This window comes from Hyperolius riggenbachi, chromosome 3 (genome assembly GCF_040937935.1).
Source record: "Hyperolius riggenbachi isolate aHypRig1 chromosome 3, aHypRig1.pri, whole genome shotgun sequence".
Classification (NCBI taxonomy): domain Eukaryota; kingdom Metazoa; phylum Chordata; class Amphibia; order Anura; family Hyperoliidae; genus Hyperolius; species Hyperolius riggenbachi.
Genome location: NC_090648.1, coordinates 77,609,495 through 77,624,429, shown reverse-complemented (window position 1 = coordinate 77,624,429; position 14,935 = coordinate 77,609,495). Strand labels below are relative to the sequence as shown.

At 54.1% G+C, this 14,935-nt stretch overlaps 37 non-coding genes across 37 annotated transcripts; 20 read left to right on the top strand and 17 right to left on the bottom strand.

Annotated features, from left to right (window-relative positions):
* The first annotated feature begins 98 nt into the window (after positions 1-98).
* TRNAM-CAU (transfer RNA methionine (anticodon CAU)) lies at positions 99-171 on the top strand. Its single transcript has one exon. It is a non-coding gene; the product is annotated as a tRNA-Met (tRNA).
* Positions 172-566: 395 nt separating this feature from the next.
* On the bottom strand, positions 567-638 carry TRNAE-UUC (transfer RNA glutamic acid (anticodon UUC)). The gene has a single exon. It is a non-coding gene; the product is annotated as a tRNA-Glu (tRNA).
* A 133-nt stretch (positions 639-771) lies between these two features.
* TRNAM-CAU (transfer RNA methionine (anticodon CAU)) lies at positions 772-844 on the top strand. Its single transcript has one exon. It is a non-coding gene; the product is annotated as a tRNA-Met (tRNA).
* A 395-nt stretch (positions 845-1,239) lies between these two features.
* Positions 1,240-1,311, bottom strand: TRNAE-UUC (transfer RNA glutamic acid (anticodon UUC)). Its single transcript has one exon. It is a non-coding gene; the product is annotated as a tRNA-Glu (tRNA).
* Positions 1,312-1,444: 133 nt separating this feature from the next.
* TRNAM-CAU (transfer RNA methionine (anticodon CAU)) lies at positions 1,445-1,517 on the top strand. The gene has a single exon. It is a non-coding gene; the product is annotated as a tRNA-Met (tRNA).
* A 395-nt stretch (positions 1,518-1,912) lies between these two features.
* On the bottom strand, positions 1,913-1,984 carry TRNAE-UUC (transfer RNA glutamic acid (anticodon UUC)). Its single transcript has one exon. It is a non-coding gene; the product is annotated as a tRNA-Glu (tRNA).
* A 133-nt stretch (positions 1,985-2,117) lies between these two features.
* TRNAM-CAU (transfer RNA methionine (anticodon CAU)) lies at positions 2,118-2,190 on the top strand. Its single transcript has one exon. It is a non-coding gene; the product is annotated as a tRNA-Met (tRNA).
* A 395-nt stretch (positions 2,191-2,585) lies between these two features.
* TRNAE-UUC (transfer RNA glutamic acid (anticodon UUC)) lies at positions 2,586-2,657 on the bottom strand. The gene has a single exon. It is a non-coding gene; the product is annotated as a tRNA-Glu (tRNA).
* Positions 2,658-2,790: 133 nt separating this feature from the next.
* TRNAM-CAU (transfer RNA methionine (anticodon CAU)) lies at positions 2,791-2,863 on the top strand. Its single transcript has one exon. It is a non-coding gene; the product is annotated as a tRNA-Met (tRNA).
* A 1,201-nt stretch (positions 2,864-4,064) lies between these two features.
* Positions 4,065-4,136, bottom strand: TRNAE-UUC (transfer RNA glutamic acid (anticodon UUC)). The gene has a single exon. It is a non-coding gene; the product is annotated as a tRNA-Glu (tRNA).
* A 133-nt stretch (positions 4,137-4,269) lies between these two features.
* On the top strand, positions 4,270-4,342 carry TRNAM-CAU (transfer RNA methionine (anticodon CAU)). The gene has a single exon. It is a non-coding gene; the product is annotated as a tRNA-Met (tRNA).
* Positions 4,343-4,737: 395 nt separating this feature from the next.
* Positions 4,738-4,809, bottom strand: TRNAE-UUC (transfer RNA glutamic acid (anticodon UUC)). The gene has a single exon. It is a non-coding gene; the product is annotated as a tRNA-Glu (tRNA).
* A 133-nt stretch (positions 4,810-4,942) lies between these two features.
* On the top strand, positions 4,943-5,015 carry TRNAM-CAU (transfer RNA methionine (anticodon CAU)). The gene has a single exon. It is a non-coding gene; the product is annotated as a tRNA-Met (tRNA).
* A 395-nt stretch (positions 5,016-5,410) lies between these two features.
* Positions 5,411-5,482, bottom strand: TRNAE-UUC (transfer RNA glutamic acid (anticodon UUC)). The gene has a single exon. It is a non-coding gene; the product is annotated as a tRNA-Glu (tRNA).
* Positions 5,483-5,615: 133 nt separating this feature from the next.
* Positions 5,616-5,688, top strand: TRNAM-CAU (transfer RNA methionine (anticodon CAU)). The gene has a single exon. It is a non-coding gene; the product is annotated as a tRNA-Met (tRNA).
* A 395-nt stretch (positions 5,689-6,083) lies between these two features.
* On the bottom strand, positions 6,084-6,155 carry TRNAE-UUC (transfer RNA glutamic acid (anticodon UUC)). Its single transcript has one exon. It is a non-coding gene; the product is annotated as a tRNA-Glu (tRNA).
* A 133-nt stretch (positions 6,156-6,288) lies between these two features.
* Positions 6,289-6,361, top strand: TRNAM-CAU (transfer RNA methionine (anticodon CAU)). The gene has a single exon. It is a non-coding gene; the product is annotated as a tRNA-Met (tRNA).
* Positions 6,362-7,564: 1,203 nt separating this feature from the next.
* On the bottom strand, positions 7,565-7,636 carry TRNAE-UUC (transfer RNA glutamic acid (anticodon UUC)). Its single transcript has one exon. It is a non-coding gene; the product is annotated as a tRNA-Glu (tRNA).
* A 133-nt stretch (positions 7,637-7,769) lies between these two features.
* On the top strand, positions 7,770-7,842 carry TRNAM-CAU (transfer RNA methionine (anticodon CAU)). The gene has a single exon. It is a non-coding gene; the product is annotated as a tRNA-Met (tRNA).
* Positions 7,843-8,237: 395 nt separating this feature from the next.
* Positions 8,238-8,309, bottom strand: TRNAE-UUC (transfer RNA glutamic acid (anticodon UUC)). The gene has a single exon. It is a non-coding gene; the product is annotated as a tRNA-Glu (tRNA).
* A 133-nt stretch (positions 8,310-8,442) lies between these two features.
* Positions 8,443-8,515, top strand: TRNAM-CAU (transfer RNA methionine (anticodon CAU)). Its single transcript has one exon. It is a non-coding gene; the product is annotated as a tRNA-Met (tRNA).
* A 395-nt stretch (positions 8,516-8,910) lies between these two features.
* Positions 8,911-8,982, bottom strand: TRNAE-UUC (transfer RNA glutamic acid (anticodon UUC)). Its single transcript has one exon. It is a non-coding gene; the product is annotated as a tRNA-Glu (tRNA).
* Positions 8,983-9,115: 133 nt separating this feature from the next.
* On the top strand, positions 9,116-9,188 carry TRNAM-CAU (transfer RNA methionine (anticodon CAU)). Its single transcript has one exon. It is a non-coding gene; the product is annotated as a tRNA-Met (tRNA).
* Positions 9,189-9,583: 395 nt separating this feature from the next.
* TRNAE-UUC (transfer RNA glutamic acid (anticodon UUC)) lies at positions 9,584-9,655 on the bottom strand. The gene has a single exon. It is a non-coding gene; the product is annotated as a tRNA-Glu (tRNA).
* A 134-nt stretch (positions 9,656-9,789) lies between these two features.
* TRNAM-CAU (transfer RNA methionine (anticodon CAU)) lies at positions 9,790-9,862 on the top strand. The gene has a single exon. It is a non-coding gene; the product is annotated as a tRNA-Met (tRNA).
* A 395-nt stretch (positions 9,863-10,257) lies between these two features.
* On the bottom strand, positions 10,258-10,329 carry TRNAE-UUC (transfer RNA glutamic acid (anticodon UUC)). The gene has a single exon. It is a non-coding gene; the product is annotated as a tRNA-Glu (tRNA).
* Positions 10,330-10,463: 134 nt separating this feature from the next.
* On the top strand, positions 10,464-10,536 carry TRNAM-CAU (transfer RNA methionine (anticodon CAU)). The gene has a single exon. It is a non-coding gene; the product is annotated as a tRNA-Met (tRNA).
* A 600-nt stretch (positions 10,537-11,136) lies between these two features.
* TRNAM-CAU (transfer RNA methionine (anticodon CAU)) lies at positions 11,137-11,209 on the top strand. Its single transcript has one exon. It is a non-coding gene; the product is annotated as a tRNA-Met (tRNA).
* A 395-nt stretch (positions 11,210-11,604) lies between these two features.
* TRNAE-UUC (transfer RNA glutamic acid (anticodon UUC)) lies at positions 11,605-11,676 on the bottom strand. The gene has a single exon. It is a non-coding gene; the product is annotated as a tRNA-Glu (tRNA).
* A 133-nt stretch (positions 11,677-11,809) lies between these two features.
* On the top strand, positions 11,810-11,882 carry TRNAM-CAU (transfer RNA methionine (anticodon CAU)). The gene has a single exon. It is a non-coding gene; the product is annotated as a tRNA-Met (tRNA).
* A 395-nt stretch (positions 11,883-12,277) lies between these two features.
* Positions 12,278-12,349, bottom strand: TRNAE-UUC (transfer RNA glutamic acid (anticodon UUC)). The gene has a single exon. It is a non-coding gene; the product is annotated as a tRNA-Glu (tRNA).
* A 133-nt stretch (positions 12,350-12,482) lies between these two features.
* Positions 12,483-12,555, top strand: TRNAM-CAU (transfer RNA methionine (anticodon CAU)). Its single transcript has one exon. It is a non-coding gene; the product is annotated as a tRNA-Met (tRNA).
* Positions 12,556-13,155: 600 nt separating this feature from the next.
* On the top strand, positions 13,156-13,229 carry TRNAM-CAU (transfer RNA methionine (anticodon CAU)). Its single transcript has one exon. It is a non-coding gene; the product is annotated as a tRNA-Met (tRNA).
* Positions 13,230-13,602: 373 nt separating this feature from the next.
* TRNAE-UUC (transfer RNA glutamic acid (anticodon UUC)) lies at positions 13,603-13,674 on the bottom strand. Its single transcript has one exon. It is a non-coding gene; the product is annotated as a tRNA-Glu (tRNA).
* Positions 13,675-13,807: 133 nt separating this feature from the next.
* On the top strand, positions 13,808-13,880 carry TRNAM-CAU (transfer RNA methionine (anticodon CAU)). The gene has a single exon. It is a non-coding gene; the product is annotated as a tRNA-Met (tRNA).
* Positions 13,881-14,275: 395 nt separating this feature from the next.
* TRNAE-UUC (transfer RNA glutamic acid (anticodon UUC)) lies at positions 14,276-14,347 on the bottom strand. The gene has a single exon. It is a non-coding gene; the product is annotated as a tRNA-Glu (tRNA).
* A 133-nt stretch (positions 14,348-14,480) lies between these two features.
* TRNAM-CAU (transfer RNA methionine (anticodon CAU)) lies at positions 14,481-14,553 on the top strand. The gene has a single exon. It is a non-coding gene; the product is annotated as a tRNA-Met (tRNA).
* Positions 14,554-14,935: the final 382 nt, after the last annotated feature.

Sequence of the window (14,935 nt, the reverse complement as noted above, 5' to 3'; positions counted from 1 at the left end):
AAGGAGCTCGAGAGCCAGAGGGGGGCATCAGCTCTGTCTAGACAGCAAACCATGAGCCAACTTACCTGGCGCGTGTGCGGCACAGTGGCAAAAGCACTGCCTTGTTAGCGTAGTAGGTAGCGCGTCAGTCTCATAATCTGAAGGTCGTGAGTTCAATCCTCACACGGGGCACTGTCCTCATGCTTGGACAGCCTTTTGGTTAGGGCAAGTCCACCCTATAAGCGTACAAGCCTATCGCGGAGACTTTTGATCACTTTCCCACCCACTGAGATACCACTGAGAGTAGAGTCTGGACATCAGCGCTATCAGCAGCAGAGTTGCAAAAGGGGCTTGGAGCAACTGAAAATCTGACTTTGGACATTGCCTTTCTTGTCACCCGCCGAGAACTTTTGTAGATGGGGCGAAGAGAAAACAGCCAGTATTACAGAGGGAGGACCTTTTTCTGGCCAACAGCCATTCTTCCCCTGCACTAATAGGCCCCCAAGGAGAAGGCTTTTGTTGGGCTCCGGTACGCTCACCTGGGAAGCTTGATTCTGATGAGCGCACCTTAGCCAAAAGGCAGGATGTTCCCATACCGGGAGCCGAACCCAGGCCGCCTGGGTGAAAACCAGGAATCCTGACCGCTAGACCATATGGGAGGCGTTCGGTAAGAGCTGAATGCATCTGGGGGAAAAAGGAGCTCGAGAGCCAGAGGGGGGCATCAGCTCTGTCTAGACAGCAAACCATGAGCCAACTTACCTGGCGCGTGTGCGGCACAGTGGCAAAAGCACTGCCTCGTTAGCGCAGTAGGTAGCGCGTCAGTCTCATAATCTGAAGGTCGTGAGTTCAATCCTCACACGGGGCACTGTCCTCATGCTTGGACAGCCTTTTGGTTAGGGCAAGTCCACCCTATAAGCGTACAAGCCTATCGCGGAGACTTTTGATCACTTTCCCACCCACTGAGATACCACTGAGAGTAGAGTCTGGACATCAGCGCTATCAGCAGCAGAGTTGCAAAAGGGGCTTGGAGCAACTGAAAATCTGACTTTGGACATTGCCTTTCTTGTCACCCGCCGAGAACTTTTGTAGATGGGGCGAAGAGAAAACAGCCAGTATTACAGAGGGAGGACCTTTTTCTGGCCAACAGCCGTTCTTCCCCTGCACTAATAGGCCCCCAAGGAGAAGGCTTTTGTTGGGCTCCGGTACGCTCACCTGGGAAGCTTGATTCTGATGAGCGCACCTTAGCCAAAAGGCAGAACGTTCCCATACCGGGAGTCGAACCCGGGCCGCCTGGGTGAAAACCAGGAATCCTGACCGCTAGACCATATGGGAGGCGTTCGGTAAGAGCTGAATGCATCTGGGGGAAAAAGAAGCTCGAGAGCCAGAGGGGGGCATCAGCTCTGTCTAGACAGCAAACCATGAGCCAACTTACCTGGCGCGTGTGCGGCACAGTGGCAAAAGCACTGCCTCGTTAGCGCAGTAGGTAGCGCGTCAGTCTCATAATCTGAAGGTCGTGAGTTCAATCCTCACACGGGGCACTGTCCTCATGCTTGGACTGCCTTTTGGTTAGGGCAAGTCCACCCTATAAGCGTACAAGCCTATCGTGGAGACTTTTGATCACTTTCCCACCCACTGAGATACCACTGAGAGTAGAGTCTGGACATCAGCGCTATCAGCAGCAGAGTTGCAAAAGGGGCTTGGAGCAACTGAAAATCTGACTTTGGACATTGCCTTTCTTGTCACCCGCCGAGAACTTTTGTAGATGGGGCGAAGAGAAAACAGCCAGTATTACAGAGGGAGGACCTTTTTCTGGCCAACAGCCGTTCTTCCCCTGCACTAATAGGCCCCCAAGGAGAAGGCTTTTGTTGGGCTCCGGTACGCTCACCTGGGAAGCTTGATTCTGATGAGCGCACCTTAGCCAAAAGGCTGGACGTTCCCATACCGGGAGTCGAACCCAGGCCACCTGGGTGAAAACCAGGAATCCTGACAGCTAGACCATATGGGAGGCGTTCGGTAAGAGCTGAATGCATCTGGGGGAAAAAGGAGCTCGAGAGCCAGAGGGGGGCATCAGCTCTGTCTAGACAGCAAACCATGAGCCAACTTACCTGGCGCGTGTGCGGCACAGTGGCAAAAGCACTGCCTCGTTAGCGCAGTAGGTAGCGCGTCAGTCTCATAATCTGAAGGTCGTGAGTTCAATCCTCACACGGGGCACTGTCCTCATGCTTAGACAGCCTTTTGGTTAGGGCAAGTCCACCCTATAAGCGTACAAGCCTATCGCGGAGACTTTTGATCACTTTCCCACCCACTGAGATACCACTGAGAGTAGAGTCTGGACATCAGCGCTATCAGCAGCAGAGTTGCAAAAGGGGCTTGGAGCAACTGAAAATCTGACTTTGGACATTGCCTTTCTTGTCACCCGCCGAGAACTTTTGTAGATGGGGCGAAGAGAAAACAGCCAGTATTACAGAGGGAGGACCTTTTTCTGGCCAACAGCCGTTCTTCCCCTGCACTAATAGGCCCCCAAGGAGAAGGCTTTTGTTGGGCTCCGGTACGCTCACCTGGGAAGCTTGATTCTGATGAGCGCACCTTAGCCAAAAGGCAGAACGTTCCCATACCGGGAGTCGAACCCGGGCCGCCTGGGTGAAAACCAGGAATCCTGACCGCTAGACCATATGGGAGGCGTTCGGTAAGAGCTGAATGCATCTGGGGGAAAAAGAAGCTCGAGAGCCAGAGGGGGGCATCAGCTCTGTCTAGACAGCAAACCATGAGCCAACTTACCTGGCGCGTGTGCGGCACAGTGGCAAAAGCACTGCCTCGTTAGCGCAGTAGGTAGCGCGTCAGTCTCATAATCTGAAGGTCGTGAGTTCAATCCTCACACGGGGCACTGTCCTCATGCTTGGACAGCCTTTTGGTTAGGGCAAGTCCACCCTATAAGCGTACAAGCCTATCGCGGAGACTTTTGATCACTTTCCCACCCACTGTCACGTTCAGTTACCTGTCCAGGCGAGGCGGCTGGCACGCACGGATGTCGGCAGGCGTCCGGGGGCATCTCGGCCGGTCTCCATAATCGGCGGTCTGGCGTGGTGCGCTCGTGCGCGTCGCGTCGGGCGGCGCAGGCAATGGCGCCGGAAGGCGTTGCTGTGAGTGCCGCGTGCACGCGCGCGCGCGTGAGGGGCGTCTGTTTGTACATGTTGCTCTGACGTGGGCGTTGCGTGGCGCCGTGCGTTTCTGCGCACGCGCGTCGTACGTTACGCTGGGCACGCCCAAACGGCCTATTTAAGCCTGGAGAGCACCACACTCTGGTTGCTGTAGTATTGCAGCAAGTTCTGTGAGTGTGTGTGTTCCCGTGTGCTGACTAAGCTCTGCCCTGATCTGATGTTACTGAACCTGGCTCGTCTGACTACCCGCTCTGTTGCCGACCTTTGCCAAGTACGACTACCCTCTCTGCTGCCGACCACTGCCTGTCTGATTACCCGCTCTGTTGCCGACCTCTGCCAAGTACGACTACCCTCTCTGCTGCCGACCACCGCCTGTTTGAGTATCCGCTTTGCTGCCAGACCTGTGCCCGTTCCTGGATCTGCTTCAGTCCTCAAGTCTACCTGGTGTTTGAGTCATTGCAGTACCAAACTCAACCTGTGGGAGCGCTACAGTGACTTCCTGCAAGCGCTCCTGCCCCGTGCCAACTGGAGATTCCTGTTTCCACTCCAGGGTTTCCCGTTGGTAAGTTGCAAGAGCTGCTACCTCCAGCACATCGGTCTCCAACCCTCAAGGTACCTTACACCCACTGAGATACCACTGAGAGTAGAGTCTGGACATCAGCGCTATCAGCAGCAGAGTTGCAAAAGGGGCTTGGAGCAACTGAAAATCTGACTTTGGACATTGCCTTTCTTGTCACCCGCCGAGAACTTTTGTAGATGGGGCGAAGAGAAAACAGCCAGTATTACAGATGGAGGACCTTTTTCTGGCCAACAGCCATTCTTCCCCTGCACTAATAGGCCCCCAAGGAGAAGGCTTTTGTTGGGCTCTGGTACGCTCACCTGGGAAGCTTGATTCTGATGAGCGCACCTTAGCCAAAAGGCAGGACGTTCCCATACCGGGAGTCGAACCCAGGCCGCCTGGGTGAAAACCAGGAATCCTGACCGCTAGACCATATGGGAGGCGTTCGGTAAGAGCTGAATGCATCTGGGGGAAAAAGGAGCTCGAGAGCCAGAGGGGGGCATCAGCTCTGTCTAGACAGCAAACCATGAGCCAACTTACCTGGCGCGTGTGCAGCACAGTGGCAAAAGCACTGCCTCGTTAGCGTAGTAGGTAGTGCGTCAGTCTCATAATCTGAAGGTCGTGAGTTCAATCCTCACACGGGGCACTGTCCTCATGCTTGCACAGCCTTTTGGTTAGGGCAAGTCCACCCTATAAGCGTACAAGCCTATCGCGGAGACTTTTGATCACTTTCCCACCCACTGAGATACCACTGAGAGTAGAGTCTGGACATCAGCGCTATCAGCAGCAGAGTTGCAAAAGGGGCTTGGAGCAACTGAAAATCTGACTTTGGACATTGCCTTTCTTGTCACCCGCCGAGAACTTTTGTAGATGGGGCGAAGAGAAAACAGCCAGTATTACAGAGGGAGGACCTTTTTCTGGCCAACAGCCGTTCTTCCCCTGCACTAATAGGCCCCCAAGGAGAAGGCTTTTGTTGGGCTCCGGTACGCTCACCTGGGAAGCTTGATTCTGATGAGCGCACCTTAGCCAAAAGGCAGAACGTTCCCATACCGGGAGTCGAACCCGGGCCGCCTGGGTGAAAACCAGGAATCCTGACTGCTAGACCATATGGGAGGCGTTCAGTAAGAGCTGAATGCATCTGGGGGAAAAAGGAGCTCGAGAGCCAGAGGGGGGCATCAGCTCTGTCTAGACAGCAAACCATGAGCCAACTTACCTGGCGCGTGTGCGGCACAGTGGCAAAAGCACTGCCTCGTTAGCGCAGTAGGTAGCGCGTCAGTCTCATAATCTGAAGGTCGTGAGTTCAATCCTCACACGGGGCACTGTCCTCATGCTTGGACTGCCTTTTGGTTAGGGCAAGTCCACCCTATAAGCGTACAAGCCTATCGTGGAGACTTTTGATCACTTTCCCACCCACTGAGATACCACTGAGAGTAGAGTCTGGACATCAGCGCTATCAGCAGCAGAGTTGCAAAAGGGGCTTGGAGCAACTGAAAATCTGACTTTGGACATTGCCTTTCTTGTCACCCGCCGAGAACCTTTGTAGATGGGGCGAAGAGAAAACAGCCAGTATTACAGAGGGAGGACCTTTTTCTGGCCAACAGCCGTTCTTCCCCTGCACTAATAGGCCCCCAAGGAGAAGGCTTTTGTTGGGCTCCGGTACGCTCACCTGGGAAGCTTGATTCTGATGAGCGCACCTTAGCCAAAAGGCAGAACGTTCCCATACCGGGAGTCGAACCCAGGCCGCCTGGGTGAAAACCAGGAATCCTGACCGCTAGACCATATGGGAGGCGTTCGGTAAGAGCTGAATGCATCTGGGGGAAAAAGAAGCTCGAGAGCCAGAGGGGGGCATCAGCTCTGTCTAGACAGCAAACCATGAGCCAACTTACCTGGCGCGTGTGCGGCACAGTGGCAAAAGCACTGCCTCGTTAGCGCAGTAGGTAGCGCGTCAGTCTCATAATCTGAAGGTCGTGAGTTCAATCCTCACACGGGGCACTGTCCTCATGCTTGGACTGCCTTTTGGTTAGGGCAAGTCCACCCTATAAGCGTACAAGCCTATCGTGGAGACTTTTGATCACTTTCCCACCCACTGAGATACCACTGAGAGTAGAGTCTGGACATCAGCGCTATCAGCAGCAGAGTTGCAAAAGGGGCTTGGAGCAACTGAAAATCTGACTTTGGACATTGCCTTTCTTGTCACCCGCCGAGAACTTTTGTAGATGGGGCGAAGAGAAAACAGCCAGTATTACAGAGGGAGGACCTTTTTCTGGCCAACAGCCGTTCTTCCCCTGCACTAATAGGCCCCCAAGGAGAAGGCTTTTGTTGGGCTCCGGTACGCTCACCTGGGAAGCTTGATTCTGATGAGCGCACCTTAGCCAAAAGGCAGGACGTTCCCATACCGGGAGTCGAACCCAGGCCACCTGGGTGAAAACCAGGAATCCTGACCGCTAGACCATATGGGAGGCGTTCGGTAAGAGCTGAATGCATCTGGGGGAAAAAGGAGCTCGAGAGCCAGAGGGGGGCATCAGCTCTGTCTAGACAGCAAACCATGAGCCAACTTACCTGGCGCGTGTGCGGCACAGTGGCAAAAGCACTGCCTCGTTAGCGCAGTAGGTAGCGCGTCAGTCTCATAATCTGAAGGTCGTGAGTTCAATCCTCACACGGGGCACTGTCCTCATGCTTGGACAGCCTTTTGGTTAGGGCAAGTCCACCCTATAAGCGTACAAGCCTATCGCGGAGACTTTTGATCACTTTCCCACCCACTGTCACGTTCAGTTACCTGTCCAGGCGAGGCGGCTGGCACGCACGGATGTCGGCAGGCGTCCGGGGGCATCTCGGCCGGTCTCCATAATCGGCGGTCTGGCGTGGTGCGCTCGTGCGCGTCGCGTCGGGCGGCGCAGGCAATGGCGCCGGAAGGCGTTGCTGTGAGTGCCGCGTGCACGCGCGCGCGCGCGTGAGGGGCGTCTGTTTGTACATGTTGCTCTGACGTGGGCGTTGCGTGGCGCCGTGCGTTTCTGCGCACGCGCGTCGTACGTTACGCTGGGCACGCCCAAACGGCCTATTTAAGCCTGGAGAGCACCACACTCTGGTTGCTGTAGTATTGCAGCAAGTTCTGTGAGTGTGTGTGTTCCCGTGTGCTGACTAAGCTCTGCCCTGATCTGATGTTACTGAACCTGGCTCGTCTGACTACCCGCTCTGTTGCCGACCTTTGCCAAGTACGACTACCCTCTCTGCTGCCGACCACTGCCTGTCTGATTACCCGCTCTGTTGCCGACCTCTGCCAAGTACGACTACCCTCTCTGCTGCCGACCACCGCCTGTTTGAGTATCCGCTTTGCTGCCAGACCTGTGCCCGTTCCTGGATCTGCTTCAGTCCTCAAGTCTACCTGGTGTTTGAGTCATTGCAGTACCAGACTCAACCTGTGGGAGCGCTACAGTGACTTCCTGCAAGCGCTCCTGCCCCGTGCCAACTGGAGATTCCTGTTTCCACTCCAGGGTTTCCCGTTGGTAAGTTGCAAGAGCTGCTACCTCCAGCACATCGGTCTCCAACCCTCAAGGTACCTTACACCCACTGAGATACCACTGAGAGTAGAGTCTGGACATCAGCGCTATCAGCAGCAGAGTTGCAAAAGGGGCTTGGAGCAACTGAAAATCTGACTTTGGACATTGCCTTTCTTGTCACCCGCCGAGAACTTTTGTAGATGGGGCGAAGAGAAAACAGCCAGTATTACAGAGGGAGGACCTTTTTCTGGCCAACAGCCGTTCTTCCCCTGCACTAATAGGCCCCCAAGGAGAAGGCTTTTGTTGGGCTCCGGTACGCTCACCTGGGAAGCTTGATTCTGATGAGCGCACCTTAGCCAAAAGGCAGAACGTTCCCATACCGGGAGTCGAACCCGGGCCGCCTGGGTGAAAACCAGGAAGCCTGACCGCTAGACCATATGGGAGGCGTTCAGTAAGAGCTGAATGCATCTGGGGGAAAAAGGAGCTCGAGAGCCAGATGGGGGCATCAGCTCTGTCTAGACAGCAAACCATGAGCCAACTTACCTGGCGCGTGTGCAGCACAGTGGCAAAAGCACTGCCTCGTTAGCGCAGTAGGTAGCGCGTCAGTCTCATAATCTGAAGGTCGTGAGTTCAATCCTCACACGGGGCACTGTCCTCATGCTTGGACAGCCTTTTGGTTAGGGCAAGTCCACCCTATAAGCGTACAAGCCTATCGCGGAGACTTTTGATCACTTTCCCACCCACTGAGATACCACTGAGAGTAGAGTCTGGACATCAGCACTATCAGCAGCAGAGTTGCAAAAGGGGCTTGGAGCAACTGAAAATCTGACTTTGGACATTGCCTTTCTTGTCACCCGCCGAGAACTTTTGTAGATGGGGCGAAGAGAAAACAGCCAGTATTACAGAGGGAGGACCTTTTTCTGGCCAACAGCCGTTCTTCCCCTGCACTAATAGGCCCCCAAGGAGAAGGCTTTTGTTGGGCTCCGGTACGCTCACCTGGGAAGCTTGATTCTGATGAGCGCACCTTAGCCAAAAGGCAGGACGTTCCCATACCGGGAGTCGAACCCGGGCCGCCTGGATGAAAACCAGGAATCCTGACCGCTAGACCATATGGGAGGCGTTCGGTAAGAGCTGAATGCATCTGGGGGAAAAAGGAGCTCGAGAGCCAGAGGGGGGCATCAGCTCTGTCTAGACAGCAAACCATGAGCCAACTTACCTGGCGCGTGTGCGGCACAATGGCAAAAGCACTGCCTCGTTAGCGCAGTAGGTAGCGCGTCAGTCTCATAATCTGAAGGTCGTGAGTTCAATCCTCACACGGGGCACTGTCCTCATGCTTGGACAGCCTTTTGGTTAGGGCAAGTCCACCCTATAAGCGTACAAGCCTATCGCGGAGACTTTTGATCACTTTCCCACCCACTGAGATACCACTGAGAGTAGAGTCTGGACATCAGCGCTATCAGCAGCAGAGTTGCAAAAGGGGCTTGGAGCAACTGAAAATCTGACTTTGGACATTGCCTTTCTTGTCACCCGCCGAGAACTTTTGTAGATGGGGCGAAGAGAAAACAGCCAGTATTACAGAGGGAGGACCTTTTTCTGGCCAACAGCCGTTCTTCCCCTGCACTAATAGGCCCCCAAGGAGAAGGCTTTTGTTGGGCTCCGGTACGCTCACCTGGGAAGCTTGATTCTGATGAGCACACCTTAGCCAAAAGGCAGGACGTTCCCATACCGGGAGTCGAACCCAGGCCACCTGGGTGAAAACCAGGAATCCTGACCGCTAGACCATATGGGAGGCGTTCGGTAAGAGCTGAATGCATCTGGGGGAAAAAGGAGCTCGAGAGCCAGAGGGGGGCATCAGCTCTGTCTAGACAGCAAACCATGAGCCAACTTACCTGGCGCGTGTGCGGCACAGTGGCAAAAGCACTGCCTCGTTAGCGCAGTAGGTAGCGCGTCAGTCTCATAATCTGAAGGTCGTGAGTTCAATCCTCACACGGGGCACTGTCCTCATGCTTGGACAGCCTTTTGGTTAGGGCAAGTCCACCATATAAGCGTACAAGCCTATCGCGGAGACTTTTGATCACTTTCCCACCCACTGAGATACCACTGAGAGTAGAGTCTGGACATCAGCACTATCAGCAGCAGAGTTGCAAAAGGAGCTTGGAGCAACTGAAAATCTGACTTTGGACATTGCCTTTCTTGTCACCCGCCGAGAACTTTTGTAGATGGGGCGAAGAGAAAACAGCCAGTATTACAGAGGGAGGACCTTTTTCTGGCCAACAGCCGTTCTTCCCCTGCACTAATAGGCCCCCAAGGAGAAGGCTTTTGTTGGGCTCCGGTACGCTCACCTGGGAAGCTTGATTCTGATGAGCGCACCTTAGCCAAAAGGCAGAACATTCCCATACCGGGAGTCGAACCCGGGCCGCCTGGGTGAAAACCAGGAATCCTGACCGCTAGACCATATGGGAGGCGTTCGGTAAGAGCTGAATGCATCTGGGGGAAAAAGGAGCTCGAGAGCCAGAGGGGGGGCATCAGCTCTGTCTAGACAGCAAACCATGAGCCAACTTACCTGGCGCGTGTGCGGCACAGTGGCAAAAGCACTGCCTCGTTAGCGCAGTAGGTAGCGCGTCAGTCTCATAATCTGAAGGTCGTGAGTTCAATCCTCACACGGGGCACTGTTCTCATGCTTGGACAGCCTTTTGGTTAGGGCAAGTCCACCCTATAAGCGTACAAGCCTATCGCGGAGACTTTTGATCACTTTCCCACCCACTGAGATACCACTGAGAGTAGAGTCTGGACATCAGCGCTATCAGCAGCAGAGTTGCAAAAGGAGCTTGGAGCAACTGAAAATCTGACTTTGGACATTGCCTTTCTTGTCACCCGCCGAGAACTTTTGTAGATGGGGCGAAGAGAAAACAGCCAGTATTACAGAGGGAGGACCTTTTTCTGGCCAACAGCCGTTCTTCCCCTGCACTAATAGGCCCCCAAGGAGAAGGCTTTTGTTGGGCTCCGGTACGCTCACCTGGGAAGCTTGATTCTGATGAGCGCACCTTAGCCAAAATGCAGAACATTCCCATACCGGGAGTCGAACCCGGGCCGCCTGGGTGAAAACCAGGAATCCTGACCGCTAGACCATATGGGAGGCGTTCGGTAAGAGCTGAATGCATCTGGGGGAAAAAGGAGCTCGAGAGCCAGAGGGGGGGCATCAGCTCTGTCTAGACAGCAAACCATGAGCCAACTTACCTGGCACGTGTGCGGCACAGTGGCAAAAGCACTGCCTCGTTAGCGCAGTAGGTAGCGCGTCAGTCTCATAATCTGAAGGTCGTGAGTTCAATCCTCACACGGGGCACTGTCCTCATGCTTGGACAGCCTTTTGGTTAGGGCAAGTCCACCCTATAAGCGTACAAGCCTATCGTGGAGACTTTTGATCACTTTCCCACCCACTGAGATACCACTGAGAGTAGAGTCTGGACATCAGCGCTATCAGCAGCAGAGTTGCAAAAGGGGCTTGGAGCAACTGAAAATCTGACTTTGGACATTGCCTTTCTTGTCACCCGCCGAGAACTTTTGTAGATGGGGCGAAGAGAAAACAGCCAGTATTACAGAGGGAGGACCTTTTTCTGGCCAACAGCCGTTCTTCCCCTGCACTAATAGGCCCCCAAGGAGAAGGCTTTTGTTGGGCTCCGGTACGCTCACCTGGGAAGCTTGATTCTGATGAGCGCACCTTAGCCAAAAGGCAGGACGTTCCCATACCGGGAGTCGAACGAGGGCCGCCTGGGTGAAAACCAGGAATCCTGACCGCTAGACCATATGGGAGGCGTTCGGTAAGAGCTGAATGCATCTGGGGGAAAAAGGAGCTCGAGAGCCAGAGGTGGGCATCAGCTCTGTCTAGACAGCAAACCATGAGCCAACTTACCTGGCGCGTGTGCGGCACAGTGGCAAAAGCACTGCCTCGTTAGCGCAGTAGGTAGCGCGTCAGTCTCATAATCTGAAGGTCGTGAGTTCAATCCTCACACGGGGCACTGTCCTCATGCTTGGACAGCCTTTTGGTTAGGGCAAGTCCACCCTATAAGCGTACAAGCCTATCGCGGAGACTTTTGATCACTTTCCCACCCACTGAGATACCACTGAGAGTAGAGTCTGGACATCAGCGCTATCAGCAGCAGAGTTGCAAAAGGGGCTTGGAGCAACTGAAAATCTGACTTTGGACATTGCCTTTCTTGTCACCCGCCGAGAACTTTTGTAGATGGGGCGAAGAGAAAACAGCCAGTATTACAGAGGGAGGACCTTTTTCTGGCCAACAGCCGTTCTTCCCCTGCACTAATAGGCCCCCAAGGAGAAGGCTTTTGTTGGGCTCCGGTACGCTCACCTGGGAAGCTTGATTCTGATGAGCGCACCTTAGCCAAAAGGCAGAAAGTTCCCATACCGGGAGTCGAACCCGGGCCGCCTGGGTGAAAACCAGGAATCCTGACCGCTAGACCATATGGGAGGCGTTCGGTAAGAGCTGAATGCATCTGGGGGAAAAAGAAGCTCGAGAGCCAGAAGGGGGCATCAGCTCTGTCTAGACAGCAAACCATGAGCCAACTTACCTGGCGCGTGTGCGGCACAGTGGCAAAAGCACTGCCTCGTTAGCGCAGTAGGTAGCGCGTCAGTCTCATAATCTGAAGGTCGTGAGTTCAATCCTCACACGGGGCACTGTCCTCATGCTTGGACAGCCTTTTGGTTAGGGCAAGTCCACCCTATAAGCGTACAAGCCTATCGTGGAGACTTTTGTTCACTTTCCCACCCACTGAGATACCACTGAGAGTAGAGTCTGGACATCAGCGCTATCAGCAGCAGAGTTGCAAAAGGGGCTTGGAGCAACTGAAAATCTGACTTTGGACATTGCCTTTCTTGTCACCCGCCGAGAACTTTTGTAGATGGGGCGAAGAGAAAACAGCCAGTATTACAGAGGGAGGACCTTTTTCTGGCCAACAGCCGTTCTTCCCCTGCACTAATAGGCCCCCAAGGAGAAGGCTTTTGTTGGGCTCCGGTACGCTCACCTGGGAAGCTTGATTCTGATGAGCGCACCTTAGCCAAAAGGCAGGACGTTCCCATACCGGGAATCGAACCCAGGCCGCCTGGGTGAAAACCAGGAATCCTGACCGCTAGACCATATGGGAGGCGTTCGGTAAGAGCTGAATGCATCTGGGGGGAAAAGGAGCTCGACAGCCAGAGGGGGGCATCAGCTCTGTCTAGACAGCAAACCATGAGCCAACTTACCTGGCGCGTGTGCGGCACAATGGCAAAAGCACTGCCTCGTTAGCGCAGTAGGTAGCGCGTCAGTCTCATAATCTGAAGGTCGTGAGTTCAATCCTCACACGGGGCACTGTCCTCATGCTTGGACAGCCTTTTGGTTAGGGCAAGTCCACCCTATAAGCGTACAAGCCTATCGCGGAGACTTTTGATCACTTTCCCACCCACTGAGATACCACTGAGAGTAGAGTCTGGACATCAGCGCTATCAGCAGCAGAGTTGCAAAAGGGGCTTGGAGCAACTGAAAATCTGACTTTGGACATTGCCTTTCTTGTCACCCGCCGAGAACTTTTGTAGATGGGGCGAAGAGAAAACAGCCAGTATTACAGAGGGAGGACCTTTTTCTGGCCAACAGCCGTTCTTCCCCTGCACTAATAGGCCCCCAAGGAGAAGGCTTTTGTTGGGCTCCGGTACGCTCACCTGGGAAGCTTGATTCTGATGAGCGCACCTTAGCCAAAATGCAGGACGTTTCCATACCGGGAGTCGAACCCAGGCTGTCTGGGTGAAACCCAGGAATCCTGACCGCTAGACCATATGGGAGGCGTTCGGTAAGAGCTGAATGCATCTGGGGGAAAAAGGAGCTCGAGAGCCAGAGGGGGGCATCAGCTCTGTCTAGACAGCAAACCATGAGCCAACTTACCTGGCGCGTGTGCGGCACAGTGGCAAAAGCACTGCCTCGTTAGCGCAGTAGGTAGCGCGTCAGTCTCATAATCTGAAGGTCGTGAGTTCAATCCTCACACGGGGGCCTTTTGGTTAGGGCAAGTCCACCCTATAAGCGTACAAGCCTATCGCGGAGACTTTTGATCACTTTCCCACCCACTGAGATACCACTGAGAGTAGAGTCTGGACATCAGCGCTATCAGCAGCAGAGTTGCAAAAGGGGCTTGGAGCAACTGAAAATCTGACTTTGGACATTGCCTTTCTTGTCACCCGCCGAGAACTTTTGTAGATGGGGCGAAGAGAAAACAGACAGTATTACAGAGGGAGGACCTTTTTCTGACCAACAGCCGTTCTTCCCCTGCACTAAGAGGCCCCCAAGGAGAAGGCTTTTGTTGGGCTCCGGTACGCTCACCTGGGAAGCTTGATTCTGATGAGCGCACCTTAGCCAAAAGGCAGGACGTTCCCATACCGGGAGTCGAACCCGGGCCGCCTGGGTGAAAACCAGGAATCCTGACCGCTAGACCATATGGGAGGCGTTCGGTAAGAGCTGAATGCATCTGGGGGAAAAAGGAGCTCGAGAGCCAGAGGGGGGCATCAGCTCTGTCTAGACAGCAAACCATGAGCCAACTTACCTGGCGCGTGTGCGGCACAGTGGCAAAAGCACTGCCTCGTTAGCGCAGTAGGTAGCGCGTCAGTCTCATAATCTGAAGGTTGTGAGTTCAATCCTCACACGGGGCACTGTCCTCATGCTTGGACAGCCTTTTGGTTAGGGCAAGTCCACCCTATAAGCGTACAAGCCTATCGCGGAGACTTTTGATCACTTTCCCACCCACTGAGATACCACTGAGAGTAGAGTCTGGACATCAGCGCTATCAGCAGCAGAGTTGCAAAAGGGGCTTGGAGCAACTGAAAATCTGACTTTGGACATTGCCTTTCTTGTCACCCGCCGAGAACTTTTGTAGATGGGGCGAAGAGAAAACAGCCAGTATTACAGAGGGAGGACCTTTTTCTGGCCAACAGCCGTTCTTCCCCTGCACTAATAGGCCCCCAAGGAGAAGGCTTTTGTTGGGCTCCGGTACGCTCACCTGGGAAGCTTGATTCTGATGAGCGCACCTTAGCCAAAAGGCAGGACGTTCCCATACCGGGAGTCGAACCCAGGCCGCCTGGGTGAAAACCAGGAATCCTGACCGCTAGACCATATGGGAGGTGTTCGGAAAGAGCTGAATGCATCTGGGGGAAAAAGGAGCTCGAGAGCCAGAGGGGGGCATCAGCTCTGTCTAGACAGCAAACCATGAGCCAACTTACCTGGCGCGTGTGCGGCACAGTGGCAAAAGCACTGCCTCGTTAGCGCAGTAGGTAGCGCGTCAGTCTCATAATCTGAAGGTCGTGAGTTCAATCCTCACACGGGGCACTGTCCTCATGCTTGGACAGCCTTTTGGTTAGGGCAAGTCCACCCTATAAGCGTACAAGCCTATCGCGGAGACTTTTGATCACTTTCCCACCCACTGAGATACCACTGAGAGTAGAGTCTGGACATCAGCGCTATCAGCAGCAGAGTTGCAAAAGGGGCTTGGAGCAACTGAAAATCTGACTTTGGACATTGCCTTTCTTGTCAACCGCCGAGAACTTTTGTAGATGGGGCGAAGAGAAAACAGCCAGTATTACAGAGGGAGGACCTTTTTCTGGCCAACAGCCGTTCTTCCCCTGCACTAATAGGCCCCCAAGGAGAAGGCTTTTGTTGGGCTCCGGTACGCTCACCTGGGAAGCTTGATTCTGATGAGCGCACCTTAGCC